The 16,575-nt window shown below is 35.7% G+C and overlaps 1 pseudogene; it reads left to right on the plus strand.

Annotated features, from left to right (window-relative positions):
- Positions 1–250: 250 nt before the first annotated feature.
- LOC138163605 (olfactory receptor 8K3-like) lies at positions 251–1,221 on the plus strand (annotated as a pseudogene).
- The last annotated feature ends 15,354 nt before the right edge of the window (positions 1,222–16,575 follow it).

Genomic DNA, 16,575 nt, shown 5'->3' on the forward strand with positions numbered 1-16,575 from the left:
ATTGATAATATTGTCCTGTGACACATGTTGGTGTAAAGAACTTCTAAATTAATTCCTAATTTTGTATTTAAAAAACAGCAATCACTTTATGCTTACTGATTCTATGTTTTTAAGATAATACATAATATAATAATATAAATACATTGTAATTTGTTGGGATAGTTCTTATTTATTTTATCTATTACCTTCCTACTCACCAATTTCCTAATTGACTATGGAAGCAGTACTCAAAGTTTTCTTCCCTCTTTTCTCAGATTATCTGCCTTGGATGGAAGAAACAACCAAGTTGAATGAAACCATAGGTAACCAGGTGACTAAATTCATTCTCATGGGCCTCACAAATCTCCCTGAGCTGAAGGGCCTCCTCTTTCTTGTATTTTTCCTCAACTACACATCCACTACTCCGGGTAATGTAGGTTTGATTATCCTAACCAGTGTTGATTCCCAACTCCAAACACACATGTATTTTTTCCTCAGGCATCTGGCATTTATTGATCTTGGTTATTCCACAGCTGTTGGTCCAAAAATGCTGTTCAGTTTCATCATTGAGAAAAATACTATTTCCTTGAGTGGATGTTTAATTCAGCTATTTTGGAAGGGGGGGGGGATATTTATCTCCAGTCAACTTTTTATCCAGTCAGCCACGGCCTATGACCGTTATGTGGCTATCTGTAAGCCCCTCCTCTATATGGTCATTCTGTGAGACATGGTATGCTGGACCTTGGTGACTATTGCATACATCTCTAGTACTATAGTATCACTATTGGTCACATTAAAAGTTTTAAAATCATCTTTATGCAAATCAAATATATTAAGACATTTCTTCTGTGATAGTCTCCCTCTATTGCCAATTATATGCTCAGACACAAGTGAAATTGAATTAATCATTATGACATTTGTTGCATTTAGTTTGGTTTCTTCCCTAATGATTATCCTTATCTCTTATGTGTTCATTCTTACGGCCATTCTTAGGATAAATTCTTCAGAGGGTAGGCACAAAGCCTTTTCCACCTGTGGCTCTCACCTTACAAGGGTTGTTATATTCTATGGCACACTTCTCTTCATGTACCTGCAGCCCCATTCTAGACACTCCTTTGATACAGACAAGATGGCCTCTATGTTTATACTCTAGTTATCCCCATGCTCAACCCATTTATATACAGTTTGAGGAACAAAGAGGTGAAAGGTGCCTTGAGGAGACTCTTTCAAAAAATGATGTAAACATTCTCTTAATGTCCAAAGTGGAGTGATTTTCCACTGTTATTCGAAGCAAGCTATCTTTGCTTGATTTCTTAGTCAACTTCTTATAAGTTTTCCTTTTTTGTGTAAAAACATCTCTCCAATATTCAATCAGAGAGTTATTATTATTTGTTTTTAATTGTTAAATTCTGCTGAATCATAGTTTTGTGCATCTATGCATTGAAGAGAGGGAGCTAAGAGGATTTAGCAAATGGAACATCTCTGAAATTCTATGTTTTATTTAACCCCAAATGTATATCCCACCTTTGGTTGAAGCTTTCTTGTGTGGAAGAATTAATTTGTTCACAAGCATTTAGAAAATTATCGAGCCACACCCCATGCTAGGCATTAGCCAGACAGATGAATTAAAAATATTGTTCCTTTAATCAAAGTACTTACATTATACTAAGGGAAACAACATATCCCCAACAGTCTCACTACCCTCCACTATTGCCATTCTTGGTATGAACAGCCTCAAATCACATAAGATTAAATTAAAACACTATGATATTTATTTTTCCTGAGAAACATAATAAATGATTTTCCCACACCCTAGATGTCCAAATGCTTTGCCTAATTTTGATTTAAGTTTATTTTTTTAACCAACTCATATATAAAATTTTAAAATAGTCATACCTGAATTCCTTTGTATTGTTAATCTCATTTTAATGAATCACAGGCTTAATAACTGCTAGGAGAAAGTTCATGGCTTACATGAGCAAAGAGGCTGTATGTAAGGGGGAATTTAATGTGAGATGGATTTTAGTGTGTGTTAAGTGAACTTTTGTTATTATATTTTTAGAGTTCAGTTTCCCAGGATTCAAAATCATAACAATCTCTTGGTCCCAGGTATTAGATATGAGTTCCCACAATTATGGTTAAAAGTTCTCCACCGGGGCGGCTAGGTGGTGCAGTGAGTAAAGTGCCAGCCCGGAGTCAGGAGGACACAAGTTCCGTTCTTGCCTCAGACACAACACCCACACAAAAACAACTAACCGTGTAACCTTAGGCAAGTTACTTAACCCCAATTGCCCTCCAAAAGGAAAAAAAAAAACAAAAACAAACAAAAGTTCTCCACCACGCTTGCACAGCATTATACAATGATAAATGATATAAACATCCCCTGAGGCTGGACAGTGAGATATAGGGATGGGTGATGTAAACTTGTGAAGCTATTGCTGGCAATATGCCTCTTTGTGTGTTGCCCCTATAAAGCAGGTGAACATTGGATGGTGAATGAGGAAACTTGGGGTTGAATGCACAAGCTGGAATGCTGTACATCCCTCAAATGGCCCCACTGAACCTTGAGGGGAGTTAAGGCAATGCACAAGTGGTTCCTGGCTCAATTGACCCCATCAAGATGAGATGTAGGGGTAGTTGCCCCACCTTCTCACTGGTCCTTGCAAGAAGAGTGATTTGGGAATGTTGTAGAAGTTGGTGCTCCCATTATCAGCAGCCCTTTTCTGAGAAAACTAGACTAGAATAAAGATTATTAACCCCTTCTTAGTGTCTTTCCTGTCTGATTAAATCAAAAGCAAACCTATGCTAGCAGCCTTCCCGTGTGCTGTGTTTAGTCATCTTACAGAGGCCCAGAGGCAGGACATCCATGGAAATTTTACTGGTTAATTAGATGAGAAAGTAGTTGTTATTGTTGTTTCTCCTTTTTTCTTGAAAAGGACCACGACATCAGGGTAGAAATGCCATGACATGCTTTTAAGTGAGGGAGGGGAGTGGGAAGTCACCAGCCTCACTTGCTCTAGCAGAGCCACCTGGGGCCAGAGGCAAGATATAAATCATGAAGACTAAAGGTACCCCTCAATTCAGCGGAGGACTTTGGTCTTTTCTAACTAAAGTCTTAGGGAACAAACTATCTGCTTGTTAGATGGCTTCTTCTGGAATTCTCTTCCCTTTTCCAGCCTCCACCCAAAGAATGAGACATGTTGGGTCCTTTCAGTCACCACCACAGCCTTGACTGGAGTTATCCTCAATTAGAAAGGACTTGAGGAATAATTCTAACAAGGGTAACTGGGGTAGGAACTGTACATACTGACCTAAATAGGCATCTATGAAGTCATAAGGTAGGAAAGCACTATGTAATTTCAGAGGGATTTTGTGTGAGATGTGTTAAAAAAATAAATTAATGACAATTGTCTTTTTCTAAATCCAATGCTTTTGTGCAGGATGAGTATGCAATGGGAATGTAAATTTTTAACGTCTTCCCTGCCCCTAGGCTAAAGTGCACCTGGAGCCTGGTGTGGGAGGCTTGTTTTTTCAGTAGATACTTTTTGATTGGCCAGTGGGTCCAGAAGGTTGTTACATTCTCTGAGCCAGGAGAAGGCTATATAAACCCTGATTTGAGGCTTTGTTTTGGGCCTTACTTTGAGAAGTGTTCTTTGATTTGATCAGATGAGACTATGGGAGGCCGTTGTTGAGAGCCCCCCGGCTTTGAAAATCCCAGATGTTGATTTGGTGTGGATGTAATGGTTGGACAGCTGGGAAACCTGTCTACTTGATCTGTTTCTCTGTCTTGATAATTCTGTCTGTATACTCTGAAGTTCGGGGTGCTGACCTTTTTCCCCTGAACTAGGTAAATGATAAATATTTGACTGATTAAAGTAAGCTTGTAAACCCATTTTGAGTTGCTTTCCTTTAACAAAGCAGATCCAAGAACATGTGTTGGCAGCCACCCTGGGGACGCTGGGGTGCTTGCTGCGACAGAGTGTTACACCCAAATGTCGTAACACGTGATTTTCCTGGGTCTGATAGGAAAACATTAATAAGAGTTTCATTACTAAAATATATGATAATATGGACTTTAAAAAACCTCAATGTTTTTCCAGTATAATTTTCATAACTGTTTTATAAAATTAGCTGACAAAACTTTTCCTTTCTAGTAATCAATTTAAATTGTTCTCAGGTGACATGATTGAAAACAGCTGCAGAGTATACCCTCACCAATGGTATCCTTGCATTGGTAAAGTGCTCTACTTGGAAGGTTTGTTTTGTTTTCTTTGTATTAATTCTCTAATGTTCCCTTTTAAATAGATTATTTCAGTGAAATGGAAAAAATTGCTTTAATTTTATACATTTTAAGACTGTTATAAGGATTTCAATAAGAGAAATGTGTGGAAATTTGCTGACATTTAGATAGAGTTCATAAATATGACCTTACTGAAGTTTCGCAGTCATCCTGTTAGACTAATTATAAGTTATATACACACACACATAGACACATATATACATGTATGTACTCACCATATTTTACATATGAGGAACCTGAGGTTCAAAAAGTTTAAGTACTTTTTTGAGAATATATGGTCAATAAATGTTAGATACAAAATTTAAAGGAAGTCTTCCTCATGAAAAATCCAATGCTCTGTATTTTATCCCCTGCACTATACTTCTTCTCAACTCAGGAAAATCCAGTTACTGAATATCTTCATCTTCATCATCAGCATCATCATCGTCGTCATCATCATCATCATCATCATCATCATTGCCCTGTAGCAACATCAATAAATATCCACATTATCTGTTTCTCATCCTCATTCTCAAATAGATATCGCCCTCACAATTACTACTGTTCATCCAATTGAAAGAACATTATGGTACATGTATAGAAATATCAGATTCAGTGTCATAGCACATTTAAGGTAAGTGTTGAAATTGTAGTGGAAATGTATAAGAAATAAATATGCTGTTCCAGGGCAATGTTGGAATCTAGAATCAGGCAAAGAGAAATCAATGGTGTGCATTGATTTGGAAGTCTACATTAAGGGAACAAAAGATCAATAAACATCAATTAAGCACCTTTTATGTGCTAGACACTCTGCTAAATGGTGGGAGTACAAAAAAAAGGCAAGAGAGAATATCTGCACTAAAAGATTTAATCTGCTGATGGAGGCAATAAGTAAGCAAATATATTCAAAGCAAATTGTATACAGAATAAATAAGAAATTATAATTTTATGGAAACATTGGAAATAAAATATTTAGGAAGTCTTCATATCCAAGGTAGGAATTCAGCTGGGACTTAAAGGAAGCAAGGGAGATTAGTAGGCAAAGCACAAGAGAAAATGTGGTTGAGATATAGGGTAATAGCCAGAGAGATGCCCAGAATTGAGAGATGGAATGTCTTTTTTGTTGGTTAGCCAGTATGCCTGTGGCATTGGATTGAAGAGTACAGGTAGGGAGGATTGTTTAAAGAGACTGGACAGTTAGGAGAGAAATAAATTATGAAGCTGCTTCAGAGTTACTAGATCCAAAACATTTTGACATAAAGAAAACCAGTACGTGATCAAACATTGGGGCCCCAAAGTCAATTTAATTTAAGGAAAACATAATCTTTAAATGTGTACTTCATAGAATTAACTGGGATAAACAATTGGGACACAAATAGAAGTAGAAATGAAGCTGTAATTCGAGGACCTCACATCTTAACGTGGAGAAAATACATAAGGATATTTCAACTCTAAGTCAAATGGAAAGGGTTTGTGCTACTTAAAGGACAGCAGTATATGATAACACATCTTTAATGTTATTTTCATTTTGCCTTCTTATGTTGAACCATTGTTTTAAGAAAGTAGGAAGTGGATAAATTTCATTTCTGGGTCAGTAGCTGTGACTAAAAATATAAAGAAGATACAGATTACATTTCATTTCATTAATTTTATTTTAAATTTGTGGGAAAAAACAAACATTTGCAAAATATAATATGATTAAAAGGTAATTACACATGAAACTGAAAATCTACTCTTCGCAACTTGCTATTCCTTTAAAATATACAACAAAATTATTATGTATTTTGTATTATTTTCCCTTACCCACAGAGATGTCTACCATTAGACACACATATGTATGAATGTATGTATGTATGTGTATTTATGTATCTTTGTGTGAGTGAATATATATAAAATTAGCCTATACATAGTTCTTTTGTCAACTCTTTCTCTGGATGCACATATAATCTTTCTTACTTTTTCCTTTTATATTTAATTAGGTATTTAGAATAGACAAAATAACTAATTTGCTCAAAGATATTCTTAAAACAATATCACTGTCACTGTAAACAATATTCCTTTGTTTCTGTTCATTACACTCTTCATTATTTCATGCAAGTTTTTTCAAAAACAACTGAACTCATCATTTCTTATATCATAGTAATATTCCATCAGAACGTTTTTAGCCATTCCTCAATTAATGGGCATACCTACAATTTGCAGTTCTTTGCCTCCACAGAAAGAGCTGCTATAAACTTTTCAGGACATATAAATTCTCTGTCTTTTCTCCTAATAATCTTTGGAAATAGGCCAAATGATTGTATCGCTGGGTAAAAGGATATTTTCACTTTACTAAATCTTTGAACATAATTCCAGAATTGTCTTTAAAATGGTTGAACCATTTTACAGTTCTACCAACAATGAATTAGTGTCCCAATCTATTCACATACTCTTCAACTTTTGTCACTATCATCTTCTATTGTTTTAGCTAATCTGGTCGGTAAAATTATATCTCAAAGTTGTTTTAATCTACATTTCCCTAATACTGGTGATTCCTTCACTGGAAATCTGCCTTTTCTTATCCTTTGAGCATTTACCAATTGAGGAATGACTCATATTCTCACAGATTTGACAAATTTTTAAAATATATTTTACATATGAGACCTTTATTTGAGAAACTGGTTTAAAAAATTCCCCCAATTTTTTGTTTTCCTTCTCATCATGGCTATATTTGTTTTCTTTGAAAAGGAAACAAATTCTTTTAAATTTAACATTATTGTAATCTTCCATTTTACACTTAACTTTGTTCTTTATCTCTTGCTTATTCATAAATTGGATAAGTAATATATTCCACATTCTAATTTTCTTGGATTATCTCTTGTTATTTCTAGGTCATGTATCCATTTTTTTTTATTTTTTATTATTTGACAAAAATTATTTATTTATTTATTTCTAAGTATTTTTTATATTAATTCATTTGTTTACTTTTAGTTTACAAGATTCAATTCTGCAATTCCTTGAGTTTCTCATTCTGTCGCCATCCCTTCCCTCCCCCCTACCTCCCATGGCAACATACAGTTAAGTATAGGATCTATAAATACTTTCACATTAGATATTAGTCAGGTTATAAAGACTGATTGTACCAAATGGAATGAAAAATGGTAAAGAAGAAATAAAACCAAACAAGAAAAGGAAAAAGATCAGGTAGTTTGCTTCAATCTGGATACAAACTCAGTTCTTTCTAGTTCTTTCTCTGAATGTGGACATCTCTCTCCATCATGAACCTTTTGGGATTGACTTATATCACTACATTGCTGACAAGAGTCCAGTCTATCAAAGTTGGTCATCACAATACATTGTGTCTGTAATTGTGTAGACATTTCTCCTGGTTCTACTCTTCTCACTCAGCATCAGTTCGTATAAGCCTCTCCAGGTAAATATGAAGTCCATCTGCTCCTTTTTTCTTATAGCACAATAGTATTCCATAATATGCATATACCACAACTTGTTCAGGAATTCCCCAGCTGATGGGCACCCCTTAATTTCCAATTCTTTTCTACTACAAAAAGAGCTGCTATAAATATTATTTGTATGTATGGGTCTGTCACCCACTTCTATGATCTCTTTGGTATATAACCCTAGAAGTGGTATTGCTGGGTCAAAGGGTATGCCCTTTGGGCATAATTCCAGATTGCTCTCCAGAAAGCTTGGATTAGTTCACAACTCCAGCAGCAATGCATTAGTGTTCCAATTTGCCCACATCTTCTCCAGCATTTGTCATTTTCCTGTTTGTCATCTTAGCCAATCTGACTGGTGAGATGTAGTACCTCAGAGTTGTTTTGATTTGCATTTCTCTAATCAATAGTGATTTAGAGCATTTCTTCATGTACTTATAGATATCTTTAATTTCTTTCTCTGAAAACTGCTTGTTCATATCCTTTGACCATTTATCAATTGGGGAATGACTTGTATTCTTGTAGATTTCATTCAATTCTCTGTATATTTTAAAAATGAGTCCTTTATCAGAGACATAGGTTGTAAAAATTCTTTCCCAATTTCCCACCGCCCTCTTAATCTTGATGACATTGCCTTTTTTTGTACAGAAGCTTTTCAATTTAATGTAATAAAAATTATACATTTTGCATTTTATAATGCTCTCCAATTCTAGTTTAGTCATAAAGTCTTTCCCTCTCAACAAATCTGACAGTTAAACTATTCCTTGTTTTCTGAGATTGCTTAGAGTATCAACCTTTATATCTAGATCATCCATCCATTCAGACTTGATTTTGGTACATAGTGTTAGATGATGGTCTATGCCCAGTTTCTGCCATACTATATTCCAGTTTTCCAAGCAGTTTTTCTCAAATAGTGAGATCTTATCCCAAAAACTGGGGTCTTTGGTTTTATCAAACAATAGATTACTGTAGTCATTGACTGCTGAATCTCATGTGCCTAATGTATTCCATTGACCCCCTCCTCTATTCCTTAGCCAGTACCAAGTAGTTTTTTTTTTAAGCTATCAGGGTTAAGTAACTTGCTCAAGGTTACACGGCCAGTTATTTCTGGGTGTGGTGCTAAGTATCAGAACCCCTTCCCCCTTCTTCCCTCTCTACTAACCCCCCCCCCTTCTTGTAACTCTTTCCCCTTCCTACTGCCTGTAGGATAATTTTATGTTTAAGGAAGTACATTATTTCTTCTTCCCACCAAGAATGACAGGAACAAATCTCATGCAAAGCTCCTCTCCCTCCCCTCTTTCCCTCTAATATGATCCGTTTTGCGTCTCTTCTCCATAGAGTCCTATGCTTAACTGGTTGTTATTCCCTCCTTGCACCAGAACCAATGAGGGAAAAGCTCATATAACACTCATCTCCCTCCCTTCTTTTCCTCTGTTATATTGTTTTTTATGCCTCTTTGTGTGGCATAATTTACCCTTTTCCACTTCATTCCTCTTCTTCCATTGCAGTGCTTTTGTAGTCCCTTTAATAAGATTTTTTAAATCATCATTTCATGTATTTTAAACTCATACCCTCTAATTGTCTATAAACAGTTTGCTCTTATTAAATAACAGGGTGTGTGTGTGTGTGTGTTTGTGTTTGTGTTTTCCTTGTTTACCTTTCTATGTCACTCTTACATCTCATAATTGGAGGTTGAATTTTCCCTTGAGCTCTGGCTTTTTCATCAGGAAGGTCTGGAAATCTGTTATATTGTTGAATGACCATCTCTTTGCCTGGAATAATATGCTCACTCTCGCTGGGTAGGTGATCCTTGGTTGTAATCAAGTTGTTTTGCCTTCTGGAAAATTGTATTCCACTGCCTCCATTCTTTCAGTGTAGATGCTGCCAAATCCTGTGCCATTCTCACTCAATATTTGAATTGTTCCTCAATATTTGAATTGTTTCTTTCTGGCTGCTTGAAATATTTTCTCTTTTACTTGGCAGTTCTTGAGTTTGGCCACAACATTTCGAAGACTTTTCAGTTTGGGATCTCTTTCAGCAGGTGTCCAGTGGATTCTCTCAATTTCTATTTAACCCTCAGGTTCTAGTATCTCAGGGCAATTTTCCTTAATGAGCTCTTAGAGAGTGTTGTCCAGGCTCATTTTTTCATCATGATTTTCTGGAAGGCCTATGATTCTCAGATTATCTCTCCTGGATCTGTTTACCAGGTCAGTTATTTTTCCATTCAGATATTTTATCACTCTTATTTTTCCTATTTTTTTTTTGTTTTGTTTGAACAATTCTTGGTTCCTCATATAGTTATTTGTTTCAATTTAGTTGATTCTAGTTTTTAACAAATAATTTTCCTTGGTTATTTTTTGGAGCTCCTTTTCCATATCATACACTTTTCTTTTTAAGGAGCTGTTTTCTTCTTCATAATGTTTTTCTAATTCTGCAATTTTGATTTTAAAAGAATTATTCATTTTGTCTTCTATCTCTCTCATTTTTTTTCAAAGTTCCTTTTGAGCTCATCTAGGAAAGCTTTCTGTGCTTGGAACTCATTCCCTATTGATGTTTCAGCTGTGGGTGTGGAGTACATATTGTCTCCCTCTGAGTTTGGTATCTCCCCCTGAGGACTCCTCCAGAGTCTTTGTAGTCTGCTTTCTACCCATTTTGAAGCAGGGCCCTAGCCATGCCCTTCCTCTAGAGTTCCCAAGCCTTTACTATTCAGGGTTTTGCCCTGGGACAAAAGTTACTGTGCTTTCAGGGTAGGGGTGGGAATGGAGTAGGTGGAGTCCACTCTGCCATCCTGGTCTTCGGAGGTCCTGATAGGAGCTTTTTTTTTTTTTAAATTTCTGGCCTATGGAGTAGTAGTCCCAGGAGTATTTGCTGTCCCAGACAGGGGCCCTGCATTTGGTTCTTACCTTGCTCTTTCCAGTCCCAGGCCTTTGGTGATAGGCCTGGTAGTGGCCCTTGTGGTTGGTGGAATGACTTCCTCCCCACCCCTACCCCCCACCCCCCGAGTTGATCAGGCCTCCTTCTGGCCTGCATCTACACACTGAAACTTTCCTTCCTGGTCTGCCTCTACATGTATCCATTTTGACCTTATCTTGGTAAATGGTGTGAGATATTGGTCCATGCCCAGTTTCTTACATACTATTTTCTAGTTTTCCCAACATTGTTTTTTTTTACTAAATAATGAATTCTTTTCCTAAAATTTTACGTCTTTATACTTGTCAAATACATTATTGTGTTTTGTTGCTGCTGTAAGTTTTGTGTCTATTCTCCACAGAACTGCCTTTCTATTTGTTACTGTAAAGTTTTGATAATTGTGCCCTTAATATACTGTTTAAGATGTGATACAACTAAAATGCTTTCCTTTGACATTTTTCCATTGTTTCCTTTGAAATTCTTGACTTTTATTTTTTTTTCCAAATGCATTTTGTTACTTTTTTTCTAATTCAGCAAAATACTGTTGTTGTTTTATTAATTGACTGGTTTTGTTTTTGTTTTGTTTTGTTTGTTTACATTTTAATGGGGATTTCTTTCTTGGGATGATTGAAGCAAGGAGTAATCTAAAACATGACACAGACTTAGGGTATACTGGCACTGCCAGTGCTCTTCTGGTTTAATAAAATAATTGTTGGAAAGTGACTTTCTATCGGCCCCTAATGATAAGAAATATTGGCACATTCTTGACAGTGATTAATTTGACATGGGAAAGAATCATGAAGAATTGCATTTGAGAGTGCCCTGTTTGACAAGACTAATTATAAAAAATATTTGGTGAAGAACACTTTATTTTTTTTTTTTGCTTTTGGGAGGGGGGAAGGCAGGGTAAGTGGGGATAAGTGACTTGCCCAAGGTCACATGGCTAGTAAGTGTTAGGTGTCTGAGGCTGGATTTGAACTCTGCATCTCCTGGCTCCATGGCTGGTGCTCTGTTCACTGTACCACCTAGTAACCCCAAGAACACTTTTTGACAAAAGTTCCTGGAAGCATTGAAAAGTTATTTGGCAGAAATTAGTGGTAAACTAACACATCATACTGGGTAGTTAGGTGACAAAACATATAGAGAATCAGTCCTATAATCAAACGGCTCTGAGTTCAAAGCAAGCCTCAGATTCCCACTCTGCAACCCTGGGCCAGTCATTTAAACTCTGCCTCAGTTTCCTTATGTGTAAAATGGGGATAATTATAGCTCTTACCTCATGGTATTGTTGTAAGGCTCAATAGAGATGACATTGCAGACCACTTAGATGAGTGCACACAGTGAGCTCTATTATTTGCTCGTTATGATGATGATGGTGAAGATGAAGAGGAGGTGGAGGATGATGCCATATTCTGTAATAATTGCAAAATGAATGGATGACCTAAATGTAAATGGGGACACCAAGAAACAAAACGAGAAGAGAACAAGATGGGGTTTTATTACAGATAAGGTTGCCAAACAAGAAATCAATGAGTATTCATGAGGAAAATACACTGTGATCCATAGAAAGACAGACATGAACAAATGGAGGAATTCAGTTCATATATTACTGAGCCAGGATATTTTCATGATTCTAAGACCAGCCTTTAGTCCATGATGCAGGACTCACTACATATTGTCTTTCATTCCCACACATAGGTAGCAAAAAAAAAAAAAGCAGGCATAGAGAGGGGATATTTTTTCTCCAAGGATATAGCAAAGTTTTACCCAGTCAATTTGTGTGAAGGATGATGATGATGATGGTGGTGGTGGTGGTGGTGGTGATTATGATGATGATAACGAGAATATCACTGGCCAAAATATGTATTCATTAAAAAGTTCCCATTAGGGATTAATATGTCTCCTTCATGTGTAGAACAAAAATACTTTGCTGATTGGGAAAAACATCAGAACATACTGGAATATAATAGACTATCTCTTCAATTATTATTTCTATTCTTTTGACACATTTTGTTCCACATATCAGAACCATGCAATACGATTTGTAGAAGGGTGATTTCTGCAATAAGATCTTTTTGGAAAAAAACTTGGAGTTAGTAAGAAGGGAAAGAAATAAGCATTCATTAAATGTATTCTTTATGCCGGTCTGTGTTGTAACCACATTACCCATATTTCTTTGACCTTCACAATAATCCTACCAAGCCATGTTATGATTATCTCTTTTTTTAAAGTTAAAGAACTTGAAGAAGATAGAAATTGAGTGATTTAGCCATGGTCATACTAATTGTAAATGTCTGAGGTCACATTTGAAACCAGTTTTCTTGATTCCAGATCCAGGGACAAGATCCACTCTACTAGTTAGGTGCCTGATGAAAATTCCATTTGATTCTCCAGAAATTCTTGGGTGATATATACTATTTTAGACTTATGTAAAAAGAATAAAATATGTAAGAAAGGGTTGTTTGTTGCAATGGCTTACATATCTACTCCATGTGGGTAGATTTGGAAAGGGTTTTTTCTGACTTCATACTTAGTGCTCTGTCCACTGAACAACTTAGCTTTTTCAAAAGATCTCTGGGGAAGAGAATTCTGGGAAGATGATGGAATAAGACAGAAATTTCACGCTCCAAGATTCCCCCACATAAAAGAGATGAAATAGTGCCTCACAGTAAATTTAGAGTGTTAAAATAAATAAGAGTAAGGGTAGAGCAGGGTCTTCCTGGGACAGTTAAAGATCTGAAAAAAAAAATCACAGAATGAGGGTTGGTCCCTATGAAGAATAATGATTTCCAGGCTAGGTCTTATATCTCCTTAACAACAAACACTAAGTCCTGGGAATAGCTAAATTGGGAGGCAGCCTCAACCCCAGTCCCAATAACTTTTACCCCAGTGAGGAGAGTTGGGTGTCTGAGACAAGGAATATCAAGAGAACCTCTCCTGACAAGAAATTTGAAACCCAACTGCACTAGAGAGAGGTTGGGCATGGGGATGAGGGTTCAAGGAGGAAGTATTACATACCTGGTGAGTATATATGCAGTGGGGAAAGGAGTCTGCTGAGTATGGGTGTTTATAGGAGGTTGGAGGTCTCAGTTTAGGCTCCAGGCCAGATGGGAGACATGAAGGAGGATCTGAGGTCAGAGGCACCTCACTATACCACAGGACTAGAAGTGATTAAAAAATCAGGCTCTTACAGAAAAAAAAATGTTGAGGCAAATGAGAAAGATTCCAACTACAGAGAATTGTGATGGTAATAGAGAAGACCATGGTTCATCTTCAGAAGAAACTAAAGAAACCTTCTAAACAGGGAAACCCTCTCATACCCCAAATAGTACCATCAAATGGTCACCTTCCCCCCAACAAAATTCATAGAAGAATGTAAAAAAGACTTTAGAAATCAAATGAGAGAGACTAAGGAAAAAATAAAGATAAAATTAGCAATCTAAGAAAAACAAGAAGATTATGAAAGCAAAGTCAACCTGTTGTAAAAGGAGATCCAGAATCTTAGGGAAGAAAATGACTCCTTGTAAATCAGAATTGAGCAAGGGGAAGTCACCCAAAGTAAAAGAGACCAACAAATAATAAAACAAACTACGAGGTTGAAAAACAGAAGAGAATGTGAAACATCTCATGAGAAAAACAACTGATCTGGAAAACAGATCAAGAGGAAAAAACATAGGAATAATTAAACTACCTGAAAGCTTCAATAAAAAATGTGTCTTGATACAATAATAGAAACAATACTTAAATAAAATTGTCCTGAAGTATTAGAAGAGGAAGTTCTAACACCCCGAGTTTTAGGAAAAAATATTATGAGCAACAAGGAAAAAAAAATTAATGTGGCAGTTCTACAACTAAAGTCCCACAAGACCTAGCAGAGGTGACACTGAAAGGCCTCAGGTCTTGGAAAACTGTATATTAAACAGCAAAAGAATTGGTGTTGCAGCCAAAAGTCTCATACCCAGCAAAGCTAAGCATAATCCTGTAAGAAAAAAAAAAGAACACAATGAACTGTCAGACTTTCGGGACTTTGTCAGAAAAAACTGAACTTAATAGATTTGACATACAAGAACCAAGAGAAATATAAGATACTTAGAAAAACTAATTACAAGGGATTCAATAAGAACAGACTGTATACCTATTATGTATGTAAGATATAAAATGTATGTCTGAGATTGTTATTAGTAATTGAATAGTTCATAAGAAAGATTGAGATTTTCTCATCTGTAAAATGAACTGGAAATATAGATGGCAAACCATCCCACTTTCTCTTCCAAGAAAACTGCAAATAGAATTACAAAGAAGAGATCATGACAGAAACCATTGGAAAAAAATATTCTAAAGGCAATCGAGCCTGCTCACATCCCATTGATTATTTCGGTGAACAACTGAGGCTACTGTACCATTTTTACCAGATAAGCTTGAAAAAAAGGCAGGTTCTTCATCTTGCCCACTCAGCTTTATGTTATATTATAGGCACTAGATTTTCTTCATTTTCCAAGACTTTCATGTGTGACTGGATGAAATAAAATGTTCCAATTGGCTACAGACCTCTCCCAGGAGAATCTGCAATGTCCTTAAACTTGATCTAACCAGAGCAATATAAACCACAATCAGGAGTCTGAAAATATCTGGTATATGATAAATATTTCATGGAATTAAGTAAAATGTTGCAGATTGTTACTGATTAGAAATACTAGTTCTCACCAATTTCTCTGAGATGGTAATTATGAAATTCATTAAGGGCCTCCAGTACTTCAGGGACATGGTCTCTCATTAGGCATGAGAAATATATAAATTCTCCCTCAAGCAGCTGACAACAGTGAAAACATGAGCAAACCACAGAAGATTCTAACTTCCAGGTGAGCATGAACATTATTATTGGTTTCTTATCTAAGTAGAATAACTATAAAAAATTTTGATGGAGTTCGAGCAGTTCAGTTACAAAATTCCATTTGTATGGCCATTGTGTGGGTGAACAGGGGAATTTAGAGGCTATGCTGTAAATTAATTAAAATTGAAACTCCATTGAAATGATGCTAAGAAAGCCAGCAGATGACAAAGCATAGTTCTAAACAATGACGCAACTTTTTTTTTTCCTGGAACCAGAGAAATCAAAAAGCTTTTGTCAAACATTTAATTAATTAATTAAAATAACATTAATCCCTAAAAATGTATGGAAGCCCAATTGCTCTTTAGAACTATATTGTACAATTGAACATCATTTGAAGAAAAAATTTATTTAAAAAAATAAATTCTAGTGTCTGAATTCTTGGAAGGAAGGCATTAAAAATTCAAAATTCCAGACTTAGAACCCCTTCAAAGTTCAGGCAACAAAATCTTCTATCTCAGTTAAGGCAACAGAGAGGTGACGTCATATAGAATTAGATTATACATATTGTCTTCCTAAAGGTCATATTCTTAATGTCTAGAGGAGATGGAGAAAGAAATACTAAATTTTAATCTCAATGGTTTAAATCCCACTTATGAATAACTTTTTTTTTTCTGAAACATATATTTATAGAGAGTGTCTTGAGTACCACAATGCTAAAAGACTAGCATAAGGTCACACATAAAAGGCCTGGTAAAGGTTTTTAAATTATAGCTTCAAGGTCAACTCAAAAATTATTACACCACAGTGCTTTTGTTAAGGATTCTCATATATTACCCTCTCCTGCAATATCCCATTATGTTTTTTCTACATGCTGATTAATTTAAATTATTTAAAGGTTAATATTAATATTGTATTCTCTCTTTTCTTGACTTCATAGAACCTCCCAAATAACTGCTGATTTTGTATAATAAAACTACAATCACTTTTCCTTAGGACCAGAATGTTGATAAGAAATAATATGATAAAATGGTATTAATGAATTGTAATTGGGAAGGAAAGTTCTTATTGATCTTATCTCAAACATTTCTGCCCACCAACAGCCTAACTGATTAATATTCTTCTTCCTTTAATTCTCAGATTTT

Source organism: Petaurus breviceps, unplaced genomic scaffold, assembly GCF_028583685.1.
Source record: "Petaurus breviceps papuanus isolate PSGF00001 unplaced genomic scaffold, PetGlider_PUasm1.0 188, whole genome shotgun sequence".
Classification (NCBI taxonomy): domain Eukaryota; kingdom Metazoa; phylum Chordata; class Mammalia; order Diprotodontia; family Petauridae; genus Petaurus; species Petaurus breviceps.